Here is a 21,735-nt window from a genome sequence, read left to right as displayed (position 1 = left end):
TCAGTGTGTCATTCAAAGCCATTGTTTCCTTGTTGATTTTTTGGTTAGATGATCTGTCCAACAATCTGTTAGATTGTTGTGAGTGGGATGTTGAAGTCTCATACTATTATGGTATTACTATCGATGAGTTTCTTTATGTTTGTGATTAATTGATTTATATATTTAGGTGCTACCAAATTTGGCACATAAATGTTTACAATTGTTAGGTCTTCTTGGTGGATAGACCCCTTGATTATGATATGATACCCTTGATACAGTCTTTACTTTAAAATCTAAATTGTCTGATATAAGTATGGCTACTCCGGCTTTCCCTTGTTGACCATTAGCATGATAGATGTTTCTCCATCCCCTTATTTTCAATGTGAAGGTGTCTTTAAATCTAAGTGGGTCTCTTGTAAACCACATATAGATGGATCATGTTTTCCTATCCATTCTGTTACCCTATGTCTTTTGATTGGAGCATTGAGTCCATTGACGTTTAGAGTAAGTACTGAAAGATATGAATTTATTGTCATTATGATGCTTGTAGAGTTGGAGTTTCTGGTGGTGGTCTCTGGTCCTTTCTAACCTTTTGTTGCATTTGGCATTTATGTGTGTGTGTGTGTGTGTGTGTGTGTGTGTGTGTCCCCTTAGAGAGTCCACTTAAAATTTCTTGCAGGGCTGGTTTAGTGGTCACAAGCTCCTTTAATTTTTGTTTGGGAAACTTTTTATCTCTCATTCTATATTTTTTTAAATAACAAATTTATTGTCTAATTGGTTTCCATACAACACCCAGTGCTCATCCCAGAAGGTGCCCTCCTCAATACCCCTCACCCACCCTCCCTCCCACCCCCCATCAACCCTCAGTTTGTTCTCAGTTTTTAAGAGTCTCTTATGCTTTGGCTCTCTCCCTCTCTAACCTCTTTTTTTTTTCCTTCCCCTCCCTCATGAACTTCTGTTAAGTTTCTCAGGATCCACATAAGAGTGAAACCATATGGTATCTGTCTTTCTCTGTATGGCTTATTTCACTTAGCATAACACTCTCCAGTTCCATCCACGTTGCTACAAAAGGCCATATTTCATTCTTTCTCATTGCCATGTAGCATTCCATTGTGTATATAAACCATAATCTCTTTATCCATTCGTCATTTGATGGACATTTAGGCTCTTGCCATAATTTGTCTATTGTTGAGAGTGCTGCTGTAAACATTGGGGTACAAGTGCCCCTATGCATCAGCACTCCTGTATCCCTTGGGTAAATTCCTAGCCATGCTATTGCTGGGTCATAGGGGAGGTCTATTTTTAATTTTTGAGGAAACTCCACACATTTTTTAGTTCCTCCTGACTGTTTCTTAGTCCCTTGATCTCTGTAGTAATAGATTCTCTCCTGTCCTCTATACTTTTTTCAAGCCCAGCGATTAATTTTATGACTATTACTTTAAATTCATTTTCTGTTACATTGCTTAAATCGTTTTTGATAGGTTCGTTAGCTGTCACTACTTCCTGGAGTTTCTTTTGAGGAGAATTCTTCCATTTCGTCATTTTGGATAGTCCCTGGAGTGGTGCAGAACTGCAGGGCTCTTTCCCTGTGCTGTGTGGAGAAACTTGTGTTGGTGGGCGGGTCACAGTCAGACCTGATGTCTGTCCCCAGCCCACTGCTGGGGCCACAGTCAGACTGGTGTGTACCTTATCTTCCCCTCTGCCAGGGGCAGGACTCACTGTTGAGTGGCGTGGCCCCTGTCTGGACTACTTTCACACTGCCAGGCTTGTGGTGCTGCTTTGATGGGATCTGGTGTATTAGCCAGGGTGGATCTGCAAGGTGCACAGGGGCAGGAGGGGCAGACTCAGCTTGCTTTGCCTTCGGTGGTCCGCTTCAGGAGGGGCACTGGGAGAGAGGCAGACCCATCAGAGGGATGGATCCACAGAAGCACAGCATTGGATGTTATTGTGGTGCACGAAGTTCCGTGACAGGAACTGGTTCCCTTGGGATTTTGGCTTGGGGATGGGCAAGGGAGATGGTGCTGGTGAGCGCCTTTGTTCCCCGCCATGATGAGCTCTGTCCTCTGGGGTTTAACAACTCTCCCTCCCGTTGTCCTTTAGCCTTCCCACTCTCGGAGCAGAGCTGTTGACTTATAATAATCCAGATGTTAAGTCCTGCTGGCTGTCATAACCCAATCTATCCGGCTCCTCTGCTTTCAAGCCAGACTCGGGGCTGTGCCTTGCCGGGTGGCTGCCCCTCCACTGCCCTGGCTCCCTTCCACCAGTCCGTGTAGCACGCACTGCCTCTCTGCCCTTTCTACCCTCTTCCGTGGGCCTCTCGTCTACGCTTGGCTCTGGAGAGTCCATTCTTAGCAGAATGGTCTTCTGGCAGCTTTCTGGGTTATTTAGGCAGATGTGGGTGGAATCTAAGTGGTCAGCAGGACACGGTGAGCCCAGCGTCCACCTACACCGCCATCTTCCTCTCAGAATCGCTCATTCTGTTTTGAATGAGAGCCTTGCTGGATAAAGAATTCTTGCCTGCCTATTTTTCTGATTCAGCACACTGAATATATCCCACCACTCCTTTCTGGCCTGCCAAGTTTCTGTGGATACGTCTGCTGCAAACCTGATCTGTCTTCCTTTGTAGGTTAGGGGCTTTTTTTTCCCTTGCTGCTTTCATGATTCTCTCCTTGCCTGAGTATTTTGTGAATTTGACTATGATATGCCTCGTTGATGGTCGGTTTTTGTTGAATCTAATGGAGTCCTCTGTGCTTCCTGGATTGTGATGTCTGTGTGTTTCCTCAGGGTAGGAAAGTTAACCGCTATGATTGGTTCACATAACCCTTCTACCCCTATTTCTCTCTCTTCCTCTTCTGGGACCCCTATGATTCTCATGTTGTTCCTTTTTAATGAGTCACTGATTTATCTAATTCTTCAATCATGCTTTTTTTGCATTAATCTCCCTTTTTTTTTCTGCTTCGTTATTCTCTGTACGTTTGTCCTCTATATCTCTGATTCTCTGTTCTACCTTGTCCATCCTTGCCGCTGCTGAATCCATCCATGATTGCAGCTCAGTTACAACATTTTTAATTTCATTCTGGCTACTTTTTACTTCTTTTATCTCTGCAGAAAGGGATTCTAATCAGTCTTCGACTCCAGCTAGTATTCCTATTATCGTGATTCTAAATTCTGGTTCAGACATCTTGCTTGTATCTGTGTTGGTTAAATCCCTGGCTGTTGTTCCTTCGTGCTCTTTCTTCTGGGGTGAATTCCTTCGTTTTGTAATTTTGAAGGGAGAAAAGGAATTAATGAGGTAGAAAAGTTGAAATTAAAAACAATTTAAAAAATATTAAAATTAAAAATTAAACACTCACACAAATCAAATAGATGATGCTAGATGATAGGTGTGTTTTGGTCTGGGTGTTGAAAGTGGTTTGACAACTTTGAGAAAAAAAAAAGTGGGGGGAGGAAAAAAATCGTTTGAGAATTTGAAAAAATGAATACACTGAAATAGACTAAAATGAGATCATGGGGGTAAAACAGAATTTGGAAAGATATACACAAAAGTAATGAATATAGTGGAAAAAAATAAAAATATTTAATAAAAGTTACAAATAAATATGAATTTTTTATTTTCTGTATTCAAGAAAAAGGAAAAGAAACAAAAAAGAGAAAAAAGATTAAAAAATAAAAGAAAAAAGAAATCATTTGAAAATTTGAAAAAGTGAATACACTGTAGTAGACTAAAAATGATGGGAGTAAGATAGAATTTGAAAAAATTTACATAAAAGCAAAAAATATAGTAATAAAAAATAAAAATATTTTTAAAAGAGATTGAAAGTAAATGAAGTTTTTCTCTTTCTGCATTCAAGAAAAAGAAAAGAAATGAAAAACAGAAAGAAAAAGAAAGAAAAAAAGGAAATTGTTTGAAAATTTGAGAATGTGAGTAGACTGAAGTAGACTAAAATAAAATGATGGCAGTAAAGTAGAATTTGAAAAAACTTACACAAAATATAAAATATAGTAATAAAAATTAAAGAGATATTTTAATAAAAATTGAAAATAAAAATTAATTTTTTCTTTCTGTATTCAAGAAAAAGAAAAGAATTGTAAAAATGAAAAAGGAAGATGAAAAAGAAAAAAAACCCAAAAAACATTGAATAGATGAACCTGCTAGCAGATTGAAGTAGGACTGAAATTGCTTCGTTTTCCCCTAGAGGTCAGTCCATGTAGCTCTTTATAGTCCATAAATTAAGCCAGTGGTGAGGCTTGTGTTCTTGAAGAGCAAAGTTGACCCAGTTGGGTGGGACTTGGTGTAACAGCTCCGCTCTCCACTAGATGGCGCTGCTAGCCTGCTGGGGTGGATTGTTGTGGTGCTTGTTGGTGCATATGCACATGTGTGGAAGTGGTGAAAATGGCACCACCCAGCTACCCAGTCTGTTTTCCCGGATCAGCAATTGCGCACTCGTCCTCTGTCTTCAGCTCTGGTCCACTTCCCGCTTTTTCACTCTCAATGACCAGGCCTCAGGCAGTATCTCTCTCCCAAGTTTTGTCTCAGATGTGGCTGTTTTCCCTGGCCCCTTACTTCTGAAGGACGGCAGCTTTGACCCGTTGTGCCCCTTTGCAGGAGGGTCTCACTGAGCAATGGCCAAATGAGCCATGGCCGAATGTTGGCTGCACCCACATACACCCGCTGGACCCTGCTGTTGCCAGTGCCCCGAGACTGTGGCCATCTGCCAGCCTGCCCCAGAAAAAGTTCACAAGACAGTGTAGCAGCAGCGTCTCAGGGATTATGGAAAATCATAACAAACAATCTGGCACCAGTCTTCACCCTCAATGACCTTGCCCCAGTACCAGTGAATGTGGCCACCTTCCGGAGTCTGCTGGGACTAGGTGGCTTCAACAATCTCTACCAAATGTCCTTCAACCAGTGGAACCGCTTTTCCCTATGTGGCCCCGAGAATCTCCCAGACCCCACTCTGTTCCTGGGGATTCACCCTTCCCACCAGAGCACCGCCAGGTATCAAGCTACGGAGTTGCAGCCTTTGCCCTCCCCTTGTTTACTGTCTTAATGGAATTTAAACCCTCTCCTTTCTCCTTTCTCCCTTTTTAATTTAGTCCCTGCAGCTGTTTCCAATTTTCCACTTTCTCTCCAGCTGCTTTTGGGGAGGGGTGCTTTTCCCATATTCTCCCCCCTTCTCCAGTCTCTGTCCTCTCTCCAGCCACAAAACGTGTTCCCTCCCTTTCGAGGCTTCTCGCTCCCCAAATTCAGCTCTCCACGCTGTGTACCTGCTGAATTCTTTGGTTCAGGTTGTGCAGATTGTTGTGTTAATCCTCCAATTGGTTTTCTATGTGTGTAGGATGGTTTAGTGGTGGTCTGGCTGTATTTCATGGACACGAGACACACAAGCTTCCATGCTGTTCTGCCATCTTGGCTCCTCCTAGATAAAAAAATTCTTAACAAAATTATAACTCTTGAAACCCAAAAGTATAAAAAGAATAATGCATCATAATGAGGCATAATTCATTTCCAAAACTCAAAGTTGATTATTTAAAAAGAATTTAATTATAATAACAGTATGAAAAAGATGAAAACTATGATCATTACAGTAGATTTTGAGAAAGTGTTTGACAAGCTTTAATGTTTAACATCTATTTATGATAAAATCTTTTAGCATAAATGGAACATAAGGGAATTTTTATGACAAACATAAACATCTTATTTAATGTTGGACTAACTGCTTTCCTCCTAAAATCAGGATTCTTAACAATGTTTTTCAGTATTGTACTGAAAGCTCTAATCATTGCATGCAGATTGAAAGGGAACATATAAAATTGTTCATTGACAGATAACTTGTTTGTTTACATAGAAGACCCTGTGGAATCTACAGAAAAAGATATTTGAACTAATAAATGAGTTTAGCAGCATTGCAAGATAAAATCAATACAAAAAAATCAAGTGTATATTTGTATACTAGCAATTTAAAACACTCACAGTAACATCAAAATATAAAATTCTTACAGATGTATCTAACAAAAGGTATGTACAACCTGAAACTATAAAATATTAGTGATAGAAATTAATAAAGAATAAATGTTTTCGTAGATTTGAAAACTCAAATTGTTAAAATTTCAAACTCTACTGAATTTATCTAGAGATTCAATACAAATCAATAAAATATGAGCACATTTTTTGTAGAAATTCAAATTTGATTCATATGGAAATGCAAAACAACTCTCAAAAGCATAGATTTGGAGGAATTACAGATCTGAGCCCTGATTCAAAATTTATTATAAAGCTACTATAGTCAAGACAGTTGGTGTTGGCATAAAGATAGACAATACATCAAAGGAATTGACAGGCCACAAGTAATTAGCACATATGTTAATACAGCCCAGTGTAACTGTATTTTGAGATAGGGCCTATAAAGATATCAGTAAGGTTAAATGAGGCCATATAGATGGGACCCTAATCCAATAGAATTAGTGTCCTTATGAGAATAGAGCTCAAAGGCAACTATCTGCAAGCCAGAAAGAGAGCTCTCATCAGAAACCAAATCACCTGGGACCTTGATCTTGGACTGTTAGCCTCCAGGACTTAGAGTAAATTTTTGTTGGTTAAGCTACAAGTATTCAAGTATTTTGTTATGGCAGCCTGAGCAGACTAATACAGCATATATGGTCAACTAATTTTTGATCAAGATGCAAAAGCAATTTTATGAAGAAAGGATAGCATTTTTAACACATGGTGCAGGAGCAATGACATGTCCATTTTTGTTAAAAAGCACATCTGTGTCTATATTTCATATCCCATTCAAAAAGTAACTTATACACTTTAATGTGAAATTTAAAACTACAAAACTTCTAGGAGAAAACATAAAAGGAAAAATTTGTAACCCTGAGGGAAGGAAAGATTTCATAAATACCATACAAAAGAACAATCTATGAAAAAAAATTGACAAATTAGATTTCATCAAAATAAATACTGCTCTTCCAAAAGACACTGTCAAGATAATGAAATACAAGCAACAGATTGAAGGAAAAAAATTTTAAGTGACGTACTTCATAAGAGACTTGTATTCTTTGTTTTGATACACTCTTTGTTAACATAATAAAAATTTGAAGTAAGAAAAGTTTAGTTTGAGTTGAATTACACTTAGTGAATTCATCTTGGATCCTATTATCTTGGGTCTTTACTTTTAGAACTGATGAAACATTGATCAACATCAGATTCACTGGTGGAAAACAATCAGTCTTCAGTCTCTGGCTCCTCCATCATTTCTAGTGATGTCTCACAGATTATTAAAATTTTCCGCAATCTCAGTTGCAAAAGTCTTCAGTGCTCTGGTGAAGGGTGACATGAAGAAATAAGAACCTCAGGGGCAGGTTTAGCAAATTTCTTAATCTCCCGAAGTATTGTTCTCCTAATTTTTAGGATTTGAGACCAGATAATTTCTAGATTCCTTACTAATTTCAGATACTACGTTTTGTTGTTTTTTTTTAAAGGAATTATTTATTGTGGTGATTAATTTACTTACCTTTGCCCCCAGACATTATCAAATGTGTTTAAAGGAGCTGTGGGCACAAAGGGTGAAATCAGCCACAGGAATGTGTTGCTTTCAACCCCTTTTGCTTGGTTCTCTTCATTGACCCAGTGATCTCAAGGCAATTGTTGGCTGGTTGCATTTTTCAAGCCTTTTACAGTGTGCTCCTGCCTATTCCTTATCTCTTCCTTGTCTGATCTTTGCTTTGACAGGATTACCATCGCATTCCATTTATGTTGCTAGTACTACAGGGATTCTCTTCAGTACATCTATCTTTATGCCTGTACCTTACGCCTAAGGGCAGTTATTTGCATTCAGAGCCCATGTTGAAGTGCATGAGTATAAGTACATCTGTTATACCTTTGCCCTTTTGATTGCCCTATGCATAAAACCCAGCCTCCTTATTCTTTATCACAAGCTCCTAATGGACAGAGAAATCTGGAAATTCAGTTTTTCTTAATGGACCACCTTGAACACAATGTTCACTCAAAGATCATTTGCTGTCCTTAGTTTACAATGAAAACATGAAAACAGAAGCTGGGCTCCACACACACATTAGCCATTGCTTTTAATTTGCCAACACATGCAGCTGCTGGAAGAGCAGTTAACAAGTGACAGGATTGAATTAGGTCTCCTCTCCTTGATGGAAATTTTAATGAGGCAGGTGTGAACAAAAGGGAGAGAGAATCAGGCAGAAAGAGAAACTAGATGCATGAATAGTTTGGAAAACATATAATCCACCAGACTTAAAATGCCTGGACTAAATCAGTGAGTGTTTGGCATGTTTCTCAGCAATGAATGCTTTTAACGGGGTCACTGCTACTTTTTCAAAAAGAAGAAACCAAGAAAACATGGCCCTTGCCATGACAAGTTTCTTGTCATAGGTTATTTTCCCTGTCAGCAACCAATTTCCTTGATGTTTAAATGTGATATTTTCTAAATGTTGGAGCTTGAGAACCTACTAGACAAAGCAGAAAATTGAAATTTTCAAGGAAATCCTTTGTGCTACATTTAGGTCCACCCGCCATTCATCATGGGAACCATGATGACACAAATGGCACAAATGGGAACCATGTTAAGTTGGCAAATAAACTAAGGCTGTGTGGCAGTAATTAAATTTGGGGTGACTAAAAGGTAGAAGGAATATATAAAGTATCAGCTTATTTGGGGGATTTTGATATTAACAGCCTTTATTTGCATGATGCTCTTTTCAAACTGTTCCTTTGTATATTTTAGCTGGAAGATCCTATTATTTTTTTTAGCAATCAGGGAATTTTTATACTATATATAAATGTATATATGAAATAAAATTTTCATAATATATACAGAAAGAGAAATTTTATTTCATTCATATATATTTAAAATCAAACAAGGTGTCTTGGAAACAAAGAAGTGAATGCAAGTGTAATTTCAATTTAACTTGACTTAGCATATAGACATTGTAGAAAGATCATGGTCTTTTAGAATAACACAGGGCTTGATTTAAACCTAGTTTTGCTGATTATAAATGGCACACTGTGGAACAAGTGGTACCAATCAGTCGTATTGTACTCATCTGCAAATTTGGGTTATTCTCCTGTATTTCATTATATATTTTAAAAGATTGACTGAATTCATAAATTCATAAAAAGACTTGGTACTCTTTTTTTTGGAGAGGAGAGTAAACACATGAACTATAGCATAAAAAAATAGACATTAAAAGAATCCAAAAAGGATATATGAATGCCTGACTGAAGAGACAGTATGGATAATGCTTTTCTAATAAAAAATAAAAATAAATAAAAAACATCCCACACTGAAATTAGAACCATGATGAAAGACATTAATTATCAATACATATTTACTGGAAATACTATTGTGTCAAAATTAGAGACAGAAATGTCCTTTACTAGTCTCTTTTCTGATAAACAAGAAAGAACCAGTTAATAAAGGGGAGGCGGTGAGGGAAGGGGTCATTTTATTCTTCAGTTTTGATAGCCAAGATAAAGAAAACTGGGCCAACCTGCTAGAAAAAAAATGTTCTACAAGAATCCTTTTGAGGAGTAACTTTCAACAAGAGATTTTCTGATCCCATTCCCAGAGAGTTGATGGGTATGGATGGCTCAAGATTCTGGACTTGAAAACTCTTTCAGGTCAATCTTGTATTAGCTAGAATTTGAAACAGATGTCCATGACGACAGAATAACAAATATAACAAGGATCATAGAAAAGCATAAACCTTTAAAGGGAAGATAGATCTGGAGAAAGGGAAAGTTCTTAAAGTGGGTCCTAGATTGGAAAGAGATTTATAAAGAACCATCAAAGCACTCACATTTTCGAAGGGCTTGTGTATTAGGTAGAAGAAAGGGTATTTTAACCAAGGACATAGTGAAAAAATTTGAAGATTGCTGAAGTTTTCATGAACCAAAGATCAAGTACCTAGGACAGATACAATACTGTTAAAAATCTGAGTAAGTATTATTTTTGCTTCCCTTCCCTTATGTTCATCTGTTTGGTATCTTAAAGTCCTCAATATGAGTGAAGAGACTCTTAAATATGTAGAACAAACAGAGGGTTAGTGGAGGGGTTGTGGGAGGGGGGATGGGCTAAATGGGTAAGGGGCATTAAGGAATCTACTCCTGAAATCATTGTTGCACTATATGCTAACTAACTTGGATGTAACTTAAAAAAAAAAAAAAAAGTTAAAATAAAAAAAAATCAACCATGATCTCAGGAGTTAAAAAAAAAAAATCTGAATAAGTAAAAACATTCTGAGCTTTTTTCCCTACCCCACTCACATCCCTGTACTGGAGAATGGTCTTTTATAATTATTCTTATAGTTGACACACAATGTTACATTAATTTCAGGTGTACAACACAGTAATTTGACAAGTCTATCCCTTGTGCTGTGCTCACCACAAATGTGGCTACTGTCTGTCACCATGCAATGCTATTACAGTATTATTGACCATATTCCCTATGCTGTACCTTTCATCCCTATGAGTTATTCGTTCCAAAACTGGAAGCCTGGACTTCCACAACTCTTCACGCATTTTTGCCATCTGCCCTACATCCCCCTCTGGCAACTATCAGTTTCCTCTCTTGTAGAAAATTGGTCCTTATTTATTTGTGGGTCCACTTCTACTTTTTTTTCTGTTCATTTTGTTTTGTTTTTTAGAATCCACATATAAAAATTTTGTGGTATTTGTCTTTCTCTTATTTCACATAGCCTAATATCCTTTAGATTCATCCATATTGTCACAAATAGCAAGATCTCGTTCTTTTTTATGGCAGAGTGCTATTATGGTGTGTGTGTGTGTGTGTGTGTGTGTGTGTGTGTGTGTGTGTATGACATCTTTATCCTTTCATCTATCGATGTTCGCTTTGGTTGTTTCATTATCTTGGCTATTGTAAATAATGCTACAATAGACATAAGGATGCGTATATTCTTTAAAAATAGCACTTTCATTTTCTCTGGGTAAAGACCCATAGTGGAATTACTGTATCATGTGGTATTTTTATTTTTAATTTTCTTGAGGAAATTTCATAGTCTTTTTCATAGTAGTTGCACCAGTTTACATTCCCACCAACAGTAGTGAGTGTTCCTTTTTCTCCACATCCTTGCACACATTTGTTATTTCCTGTCTTTTTAATAATAGACATTCTGACAGGTGTGAAGCAATATCTCATTGTGGTTTGCATTTGCATTTCCCTGATGATTGGTGACAATTAGCATCTTTTTCATATGTTTGTTGTCTCTCTCTGTGTCTTTTTTGACAAATGCCTATTTGGGTCCTTGGCCCATTTTTTTCATCAGATTTTTTTTTTAGTGTTCACTTGTATGACTTTTCCTTATATATTTTGGATACTAACCCTTTGTCAGATGTTGTATTTGCAAATACCTTCTCTCATTCAGTAGGTTACCTTTCCGTATTGTTGATGGTTTTCTGCACAAAAGCTTTTCATTTTGGTGTAAACCAAATATTTTATTTTTGCTTTAGCTTCCCTTGGCTTAGGAGACATATCTAGAAAAATGTTGCTTTGACCAAGAATGATATTTTTATTGGACAGATTAGAACAGGTTACTAGTAAAACATTGCAGCATGTTAGTTCATTCTCCTCCTGGGACCAGCAGTCTCTCCAGGAGATGTTCTTGTGAGGATGGCAGATGCACAAGAAGACATGCTTTACTGTGCAAACCAGTGTCGATGCCCTGTTTGCACCATGTTTGCTTACATTCCATTGGCCAAAGCAAGTCATACAGCTGAGCCCAATTACCAAAGAGCCTTTTCTGGGAGGTATTTCCACGTTAAATAACAAAGAGAACAGATACAGGGAAGGGTGAAATATCATGGCCACCAAACTAATCTACCAAAAACATTAATAAAATCATAATATGGTACCTATTTTATTATATCATAGAGTTTAATGCCAAAGATATTAAAGATTTTTCAGATGAGGAAGCTGATAAAACATGGAACCTATGTCTGCACCTAAGCTTGATGTTCTTTCCAATAGAAATATATTGCCTCAGGGGCACCTAGGTGGCTCCATCTGTTGAGCATCCGACTCTTGATTTGAGCTCAGGTCATGATCTCACAGTTCATGGGATCGAGTCCTATGTTGGCCTCTGTGCTTATAGCACAGGGTCTGCTTGGGATTCTCTCTTTTCCTCTGTGCCTCTCCCCCACTCTCACACATGTGTGCACACACTCTCTCTCTTTCTCTCTCTCAAATAAATAAACTTTGAAAAAAGGAAATACACTACCTCAGAATATTCAGGGCATAATTACTGTTGTGGAATATTCAAAGATTTTTTAAAAATACTTTGAAAATATATTTATTTATCTTCAATATTTACTGAGTTCTTTCCATGTAAACATCAGGGCTCAACTGTGGAGATAGAATAATCAACATAGATTTCTTGATATTAAGGACTACATAGGCTAGTAATAGTGATTTTAAAATGAGAGTCCTATAAACATTTCCAAATATTTTATTACAACTTATTTATTTTATATAAAAAAGAACTAATGAAGATATAACAAATTAATACTTATTAAGGTACACAGTTCTAATGAGTAATGAGGGATTCTATAGTGTAATGGGGAGAAAACACTGAATTAAAATCAAAGGATATGATTAAAGAGTTGGAACTTTCCCTGTCCTCTCCCTAATCTCCAGGGAAGGGAGTAGGGATAGAGGTTGGATCAGTAACCAATGGTAAATAATTTAATCAGCTGTGCCAATGTAATGAAGCCTCCATAAAAGCCCAGAAGGATGGCGTCCAGAGAGCATCCAGGTTGGAGAATAGGTGATGTGGGAAGAGTGGTGCACTGCAGAGCTCCTCACCCTTTCCCTATACCTTGCCCTATGCACCCCTTCACCCTGGGGATGTCCCCACAGTTAGACCCACAAAAGTATGGCCAACTGATCTTTGACAAAGCAGGAAAGAATATCCAATGGGAAAAAGACAGTCTCTTTAACAAATGGTGCTGGGAGAACTGGACAGCAACATGCAGAAGGATGAAACTAGACCACTTTCTTACACCACTCACAAAAATAAAAAGGATAAAGGACCTGAATGTGAGACAAGAAACCATCAAAACCCTAGAGGAGAAAGCAGGAAAAGACCTCTCTGACCTCAGCCGCAGCAATTTCTTACTTGACACATCTCCAAAGGTAAGGGAATTAAAAGCAAAAATGAACTACTGGGACCTTATGAAGATAAAAAGCTTCTGCACAGCAAAGGAAACAACCAACAAAACTAAAAGGCAACCAACAAAATGGGAAAAGATATCTGCAAATGACATATCGGACAAAGGGTTAGTATCCAAAATATATAAGGAGCTCACCAAACTCCACACCCAAGAAACAAATAACCCAGTGAAGAAATGGGCAGAAAACATGAATAGGCACTTCTCTAAAGAAGACATCCGGATGGCCAACAGGCACATGAAAAGATGCTCAACATCACTCCTCATCAGGGAAATACAAATCAAAACCACACTCAGATACCACCTCACGCCAGTCAGAGTGGCCAAAATGAACAAATCAGGAGACTATAGATGCTGGTGAGGATGTGGAGAAATGAGAACCCTCTAGCACTGTTGGTGGGAATGTAAACTGGTGCAGCCACTCTGGAAAACAGTGTGGAGGTTGCTCAAAACATTAAAAATAGATCTCCCCTATGACCCAGAAATAACAATGCTAGGAATTTACCCAAGGGATACAGGAGTGCTTATGCATAGGGGCACTTGTACCCCAATGTTTATAGCAGCACTCTCAACAATAGCCAAATTATGGAAAGAGCCTAAATGTCCATCAACTGATGAATGCATAAAGAAATTGTGGTTTATATACACAATGGAGTACTACGTGGCAATGAGAAAGAATGAAATATGGCCCTTTGTAGCAACGTGGATGAAACTGGAGAGTGTTATGCTAAGTGAAATAAGCCATACAGAGAAAGACAGATACCATATGTGTTCACTCTTATGTGGATCCTGAGAAACTTAACAGGAACCCATGGAGGAGGGGAAGGAAAAATAAAAAGAGGTTAGAGTGGGAGAGAGCCAAAGCATAAGAGACTGTTAAAAACTGAGAACAAACTGAGGGTTGATGGGGGGTGGGAGGGAGGGGAGGGTGGAGGATGGGTATTGAGGAGGGCACCTTTTGGGATGAGCACTGGGTGTTGTATGGAAACCAATTTGACAATAAACCTCATATATTTAAAAAAAACAAAAAAAATTAAAAAAAAAATGAGAACAATCTGAGGGTTGATGGGGCGTGGGAGGGAGGGGAGGGAGGGTGATGGGAATTGAGGAGGGCACCTGTTGGGATGAGCACTGAGTGTTGTATGGAAACCATTTGACAATAAATTTCATATTAATAAAAAAATAAAAAAGACGCAGTTCCAAAAAAAATAAATAAATAAAATAAAATAAAAAAGAGGAAAAAACACATTTAATATAAAAAAGTGATGCATTCATAAATTTTTTTTAAAAAAAGAAACCAAAACTCATTGGACTTTGGACATCCATTAGAGATTGTCTGGGCACCAATTCAATATTGTGAATATTAGCAACTGAAAGAGAAGAACTCAGCATTTACCTTGCCATTTGGACATAAATGGTATTTCAGGATATCCCACAAGTCCTATGGATGTAGGAAAGAATTTTGTATGAAAGTGTTCCCAGTTAATAAGTGCAGAAAAAAATGATGGAATTATAAAATCATTATGTGATCATTAATGAAGTAACTAACAGGTAGTCATCATCAGTATATGACAAAATTACTAAGTATGAAATTGATGAGTAATCTATAATCCAAACAGAGACACTTTGCAAGTGAAAGATTCACTGTTAGTAATCATGCCAGGACAACAGGCATATACCGTGACAATCTAGGCAAAGATTCCTGGTCATCCTATGCCCAGGAACCTGACTATAAAGAGAACAGGATGTCACTGTCTGAATTCACTGATGGATGTTAGCAGACCAAAGACAACCAAATATAATGTGCGTTGCGATGTGAGGCAATATGAAGAATTAAACACTGCCTATGGTACATACGTGTGTGAATATATGTATATGTTATATAATTACATAATTTATATATCTAATTATATAATTATATAAAGTTATATAATTATATATCATATTGCATATATTATATATAATAAATACAATTTATCATTATTTATTACATATGCATATATCAAGACTTTATATCTTATCTCCAGTCACAGGAAACACAGGGGATGGAAAACAAGTCAAATGATAGGAGGGGAAGTACTTATCCAAATCCATAATATGGCGTCTGTGAAAGTTCCTTCAACATTGCAATACTGGTTTAGAAAATGATTAAAATAGGCTTGAAAGAGAATCAGATTTAAATGATTTTTAAGTTGACTTTTAGAAAGTATGATTCAAATAAATTAACTGACAAAAAGCAGTTTGGGGACTAGTTGGGTAAATTTTAATATAAATTTTGCATTAGATGATATTAATGAATTGTTGATTAGTGTAGAGGTGAGACAATGACCTCATGATACTGTAAGAAGTTTCTTGTCCCCCTCACTCTGTTTTTTTAAGAAATATGTTGGAATATCTGGGAGTAAACAACATGATAACTGGAGATTGTTTTAAATTAATGCAACTGAAAAGGAAGGAGGGTAGATGAAACAACTCTGGCAAAATATTGATGATTGTTGAAGGAAGGCATGTGGGTTGAGGTTGGTGGACCCTCTACCCTGTTTCTCCACGTCTCCCAATCCTCTGCACTGTGCCACAGGTCACCACTGCCTCCTTGCTGCTTGCTGGCTGTGGACTGGGAGTTACTATGACAGTCCTTAAATCTCTTTTTGACCCACTTGTTATTTTTCTCAACCTACCACCTACCACCACACAAATTTGTACTGTTAATCAAACTTCATGAACAGCTAGAAGGGGAAGAAACTAAATGGAATGACAATACAGGAAAGAATGCCTCTTTCGGCTTTATTCTGACATCTATTTTGTAAAATTCCACCTGTAGGGGTGGAAAACGTTCCTCCTCCCTTCTAGGTACTTTGGCTGGTCTAATTCAATTGACATAAGATAGATGAGCAGAAGAAACAAATTTTGAATGTATGGTAGCCCCATTAAAATCTAAGACTCCCCTGAAGTCAGGTAATTGAGGCTTATATACCATCCTGAGCCAAGGAGGAGAGGGTAGGGGTCTAGGGTTACAAAGGGGTGGAAGGGAATTCACAGGAAAATGAGAAGAGCAAATATTTCCTAAACAACTGTTTGTTATGCAGTGCAAATATCTTTCTGATATAAAAAAAAGTTATCTCTGGCAGTAGCTTTCTTTAAGACATAGGCCCCGTATCTCAATTCTTTTCGTCAGTTAAAGGGGAGGTTAAAAGCTCTCCGTGAATCTGCTGGGGCTTTATTGTCTTCAGCTTGAAATAATCCACCTGCCACAGTGGCGCATTCTGGAATGGCATATTCTGGGAAGCTGATGGTAAATTATAACTATAGTAGTACATTTCTGTCAATCTGAGTAAAATGATTGAATTTCACACAACATAAGTACAAATACACACACACACACACACACCACTTTTCCCAAGAGTTATCATTAATACTCTACCATTTCATGACCTACTGAGGAAAAAAAAAAAAAAAACTATCCCTGGCTGCTTCATAACTGCAGCTCAGCTTGTACACTTGGTCAATTGGTCTTTTATATTATTATGCAGGGTGGTGGTAATTCCTTCTCTTCAGTGGCACCTTGGTCCAAAATAAGTATTCTTGAACATACTTGAAAAAATAAAGACTCTGTGAGCCACATATCCTTTAATGACATATCCCTTAGCTATAAATAGTTTATGTCATGGGTTTAAAATTGTAATTTGTATAAAGACCCAACTCTGTCTCCAGACCAGGTACTGTCCTTTCCCCCATCTGCTCTGGAATTAGGGAGATGGGTTCCAGCCTCCCAGTTACGTTAATTTTAATCAAATTAAATCAAGTTAAATTGATCTGGCAGCTCTGAAAGTCATGTTGTCATGTAAAGTTTGAGATTTGAGTGATAAAATACATTCCAGGGAAAGTAGCATCAAAATTACCAAAATTGGGACAAGTACTACTCCAGTTACTTCAGGGAATTAGACTCTAGATAGTACTGATTCTTTTTCAACAGAAAAATTAGAAGCCCTGGAAACAAAAGCTGTAAGCTAAGGACTGCTTACTTGAGTAACAAAAGCTGACATTGAACCATACCCCACAGGATCACAGATTTGGGCACATTTTCTAAAACCTCAGAACTTAGTGGGCTTGGAATCAGACTGAAAGAAGTGTCGGAGTTAGAATGGAGTGTAATATGTGGTGTGTAACCTTCTTTCATAGCAGTGCCTTCTGAATCCACACTAGTAACCTGACAGTAGGCATTGGGCTAAGTCTTATGTTTAGGACCTCATAACATGAAGGGGACTTAAAATTATGTTACATGGATAAAACAAGCCTGATCATATGAAAAAGTCAAACATGAAGTCAATAGCCAAACTGCTTTTAAAAGTAATAAAAGAAAAAATGCTTTGAAAATTAATATGGTTTTTGAGACAGAAGTAAGAACAATGAGTTCTGAAAAAGAAGTGGGCAGATTGCTTTTTACCCAAGGAGACCAGAGAGGCATTCTAGCAAAGATGTGTCTTGACCTTGGATTTGGGGAGAAAAAGATGGAAAGGAGGGAGAATTCCAAACAGTAGGAAGAATAGATGGAAAGCACTGAACAGTGAAATTCAACAGTTCACAGACTGATGAACTCTGTAGTAGGGAATCAATGGGAAATAAAAATGAAAAGATAGGTTGATAATATCGTCTTGGATTCCCTTACCTAAACATTCAGATCCTGTCCTCTCCTGGGGTGTGTACTAAATCACATAGCTCACTGGCTTACCAGCAAAGTAGTGAGTAATTCCTGTGGCTCAACACGCAGGACTTTCTTCTGGAGAGTTTCTTGTTCTCCCCTCCTAAAACTTAATAATTGTTGAGCTAGGCCTTGCCTCAGTCTTTTCCTCTTGGTGTTCCAGAAACAAATCATTCATAAAATGTCCAAAACAAGTCCAATTCCTTATGAAACTCAAATGTTAAGTATTCAAGTCTATAGGTTGAATACATTTGTTTTATTTACACAAATCCAGACTTCAAACTTCTAATTTTAGTGTGACTTTCCCATTTCCAAACTAAGATATTAATTTCATTAATTCACTGTCCCTTTTCTTCTTATGTAATGTTTCTCATTGCTCTTTATGTTTTACTCTTTCCAGTGGAATCCCATTTTCTCATTTATTTTAATTCAGGAGTTTACTTGCTTGACTATTTTTCCTGAAATTGGCTGATTTAAGAATCCCAGCTCTGGTTGTTTTTAGCAAATTGCTTTTAACAATCTATTATTATGCAAAACATTGTTAGCTTTTCCATTAAACTTTCCATTAACTTTTCCACTAAACGCATCCTTACCAAGCAAAGTACCATTTATCATTCCTGCCTCACTAATACTACCAAACTTTCCCACTCCCTGGATCTAAGCAAATGACTGTAGGTTACATTAAAACCTAGAAGGGTCTTTGGTTGCTTAAAGTTGATTGCTCATTTGCCTCCACTGAACAAACATCTTCTCACACTAGGTTAAAGAAAGGATAGATTATTCTACAAATACCAATGAACTAGGGGAAAAAAACATTAACAGGGACTAAGGCAGCTCACTTTCTCTCCGTTACCAATGGGGTATCTCCTCTTTTAACTTCTGTCCATCACTGTGTATCTACCTGAGGCAAACCTCTGTATCAGTCAGCATTTGGTACACTTGTAAAAATTCTGATTCTTCAAAATTTCAACTTTGCCTTACCATTCCTATTCCAGCCTGGATTCCCCCTCATCGGATCCCTCTACAAAAATTTTGTCTTCTAATATTTTCAGTTGAATAATTCTTAGAGAGGAAATGGGTTGCCCAGTGTATCATTTCACATGAACCCATGGATTTAAAGTTATAGATTATACAATAATTTGTTGGCTTGCCAACTGGCTCATTGTACTTGGGTCAAGTGTCCAACTTTGACAGTCTATGACTAAAGGGCCAGGATATTTTGGTACAAAATTTGGTTACTTTCCCCTCACCAGTGCCCTAGGTGGAGCTATTTCTCTTTGAAGTAGACATGGGAAGCCATAAACCTTTTTTTTTTTTTTTTTTTTTTTTTTTAGTTTATTTATCTTGAGACAGAGAGAAAGAGAGAGTCAGGCAGAGAAAGAGGGAGAGAGAGAATGCCAAGCAGCCTCTATGCTCAGTTTGGAGCCTGACAAGGGGCTTGATCTCACAACCAATCAGATCATGACCTGAGCTGAAATCCAGAGTCAGACACTTAACTGATTGAGCCATCCAGACTCCCTTGGAAAGCCCTAAACGTTTTAAATAAAGATGTGTCACGATCCCTGAGAAATGGACCCATTATAAATATGAAACAGCTGGACTTTGTATCCACCATGAGAAGAAGATATTCTTAGCTCAGGGTTAGTCTTAGGAAAAACTGAAACAGTTTGCTGACTTTTTAGGGATGTGAGTCAGGCTCTGGATCTGTCATAGTTTCTCTGTTCAGACACTGAAGGATGCCTGAGGATTCTTTGAAGGCATTTCCTTCTGAATAACCCCTCTCTACAATTCCTGAAAAGGGGTCATCCTGTTTCAACTTGAATACCTCTTGTGATAGGGAGCCCATTTAAAGAGGCTGTGAGCCTTCTAAAGAGCTGCTAGCCCTTAACAGAAGACTATCTTCAGTTGTGTTCAATGTGCATGTTTCATTATAAAGAACAACAGTGTTCTCAGTTGACTGTGCATCAGTTAAGATGTAAATAGCAGAAACAGACTCTGAGAGCTAAAGCAAAAAATAAATATATTGATGGAGTATTTGTATCAAAAACTTCAGAGCAGGCTTAGGGAAAACAGGAAACAGAGCATCTCTGAGACTTCAATGAGTTTGTGGATCTTTCCCCTAAATACTGCAAGTAATATTACTCAGTTACCAATAGCTCTTCCCCCTGTGTTTGCAAATTTAAAATTCTGAATTATTAAGAAGAATCATTTGACCAGAAAAAGGTGAGCAATCCACCTTTCAGTAGTTAGCTACGGCTACAGTGTCAGCTGGCAGGAACATGCTTCTTGGTGGTGGGCAGCCCTTCTGAAAGAAGGGCTTTGCAGAACACGGTCAACGGCCACCATAGGCATAAATTAAACTCTTTCAGATAGTATTCAAATATGTCAGTAATAAGATCTCAACCTCTGTTTTCAGCATCATGTTTTCCCTCTTATTGTCCCTTTTTAGCTTTTTCTTTGGGTTATACTGTATGACATGACAGATGACACCATTCACCATCACACTTTTTGCTTCTGTTCATACTGTTTCCTCTGCAGGGAAGCCTCATCCATAACTGTCCAATCAACTCCTCATTTAAAAATTTCTATCAGTTAGTTTAATAGTATAGTTTAAAGAACAGATTGTCCTTATCTCTCCTCAAACTTCTTTCTGTTTCCAGAGGCAACTACTTTCAACCGCTTTTTTACATCCATGTTACCAAATAAAATTTCTATGCTTTCATTTTACTTTCTTTTTTTTGGTGGGGAGGGGAGAGAGGGAGGGAGGAAGAATGCACAAGAGTAGGGGAGGAGCAGAGGGAGAGAGAATCCCAAGCAGGCTCCATGCTTAGCATGGAAACCGATGCAGAGCTCCATGTCATGAATCGTGAGATCATAACCTGAGCCAAAATCAGGAGTTAGACACTCCACCAACTGAGCCACCCAGGTGCTCTTTTTATTTTCGTACCTAATTACTGGCTTCCCACTATGGAAACTTCCTTCTCTATCCACTTAGACTTTTCCTCTCTTCTCTATGCTTCCAAGATAGTTTACTGTTTATAATAATGTAAATGTTACTTAAAACTAAACCACATAGTGTACATTATTTTCTTGTGCAATCTTTTCCAAGGAGCTAATAATTGGTTGATTCTTAGTTGCTGTAGTTTCTAAATAGTCATTATTAATCCACAAACTCATCCACAGTTTGTCTACCATTAGAATAAAACTGATATGTTTAAAGGTATCCAACTCACTTTTTTTTTCTTTGAAACATTCCTTTTGGAGTCTTCCTTTTTCCAAGTAGAATCTAGATAGGCCATTTCCTAGAACTGTGGCAACTCTGTTATCCTTGGACATCTCTTTACCGTCTTCTTGAGGCTTCTCTTTCTTTCTCTCTAGTGTTAATTCCAATATCTTCCTTCCTCTTTGTGTACTCCCAGAACTCCCCCCAAGTGCATGGATGGCAATATGCAAAAAGCTTTTATGACAGAAACTATCTTTACATTTTTTTTTAAGTTTATTTATTTTGGAGAGAGAGAGACAGAGACAGAGCGTGGGTGGAGGAGAGGCAGGGAGAGGGAGACAATCCAAAGCGGGCTCCAAACTCTGAGCTGTCAGCACAGAACCCTACATGGGGCTCAAACCTATGAACTGAGAGATCATGACTTGAGCCAAAATCAGATACTTAACTGACTGAGCCCCTCTGGTGTCCCAAAACTATCTTTATTTTATCTCTACCCCTGACCACTTGGCCTATATAGAATCGTGTGTTGAAATAATTTTTCCTCAGAAGTTTGAAAGCACTGAACCATATTAATGTAGGTTTCACATTTACTATAATGAACTTGATGACATTATA

This window comes from Panthera uncia, chromosome D1 (genome assembly GCF_023721935.1).
Source record: "Panthera uncia isolate 11264 chromosome D1, Puncia_PCG_1.0, whole genome shotgun sequence".
Taxonomy (NCBI): Eukaryota; Metazoa; Chordata; class Mammalia; order Carnivora; family Felidae; genus Panthera; species Panthera uncia.
This window is presented reverse-complemented; position numbering follows the sequence as displayed.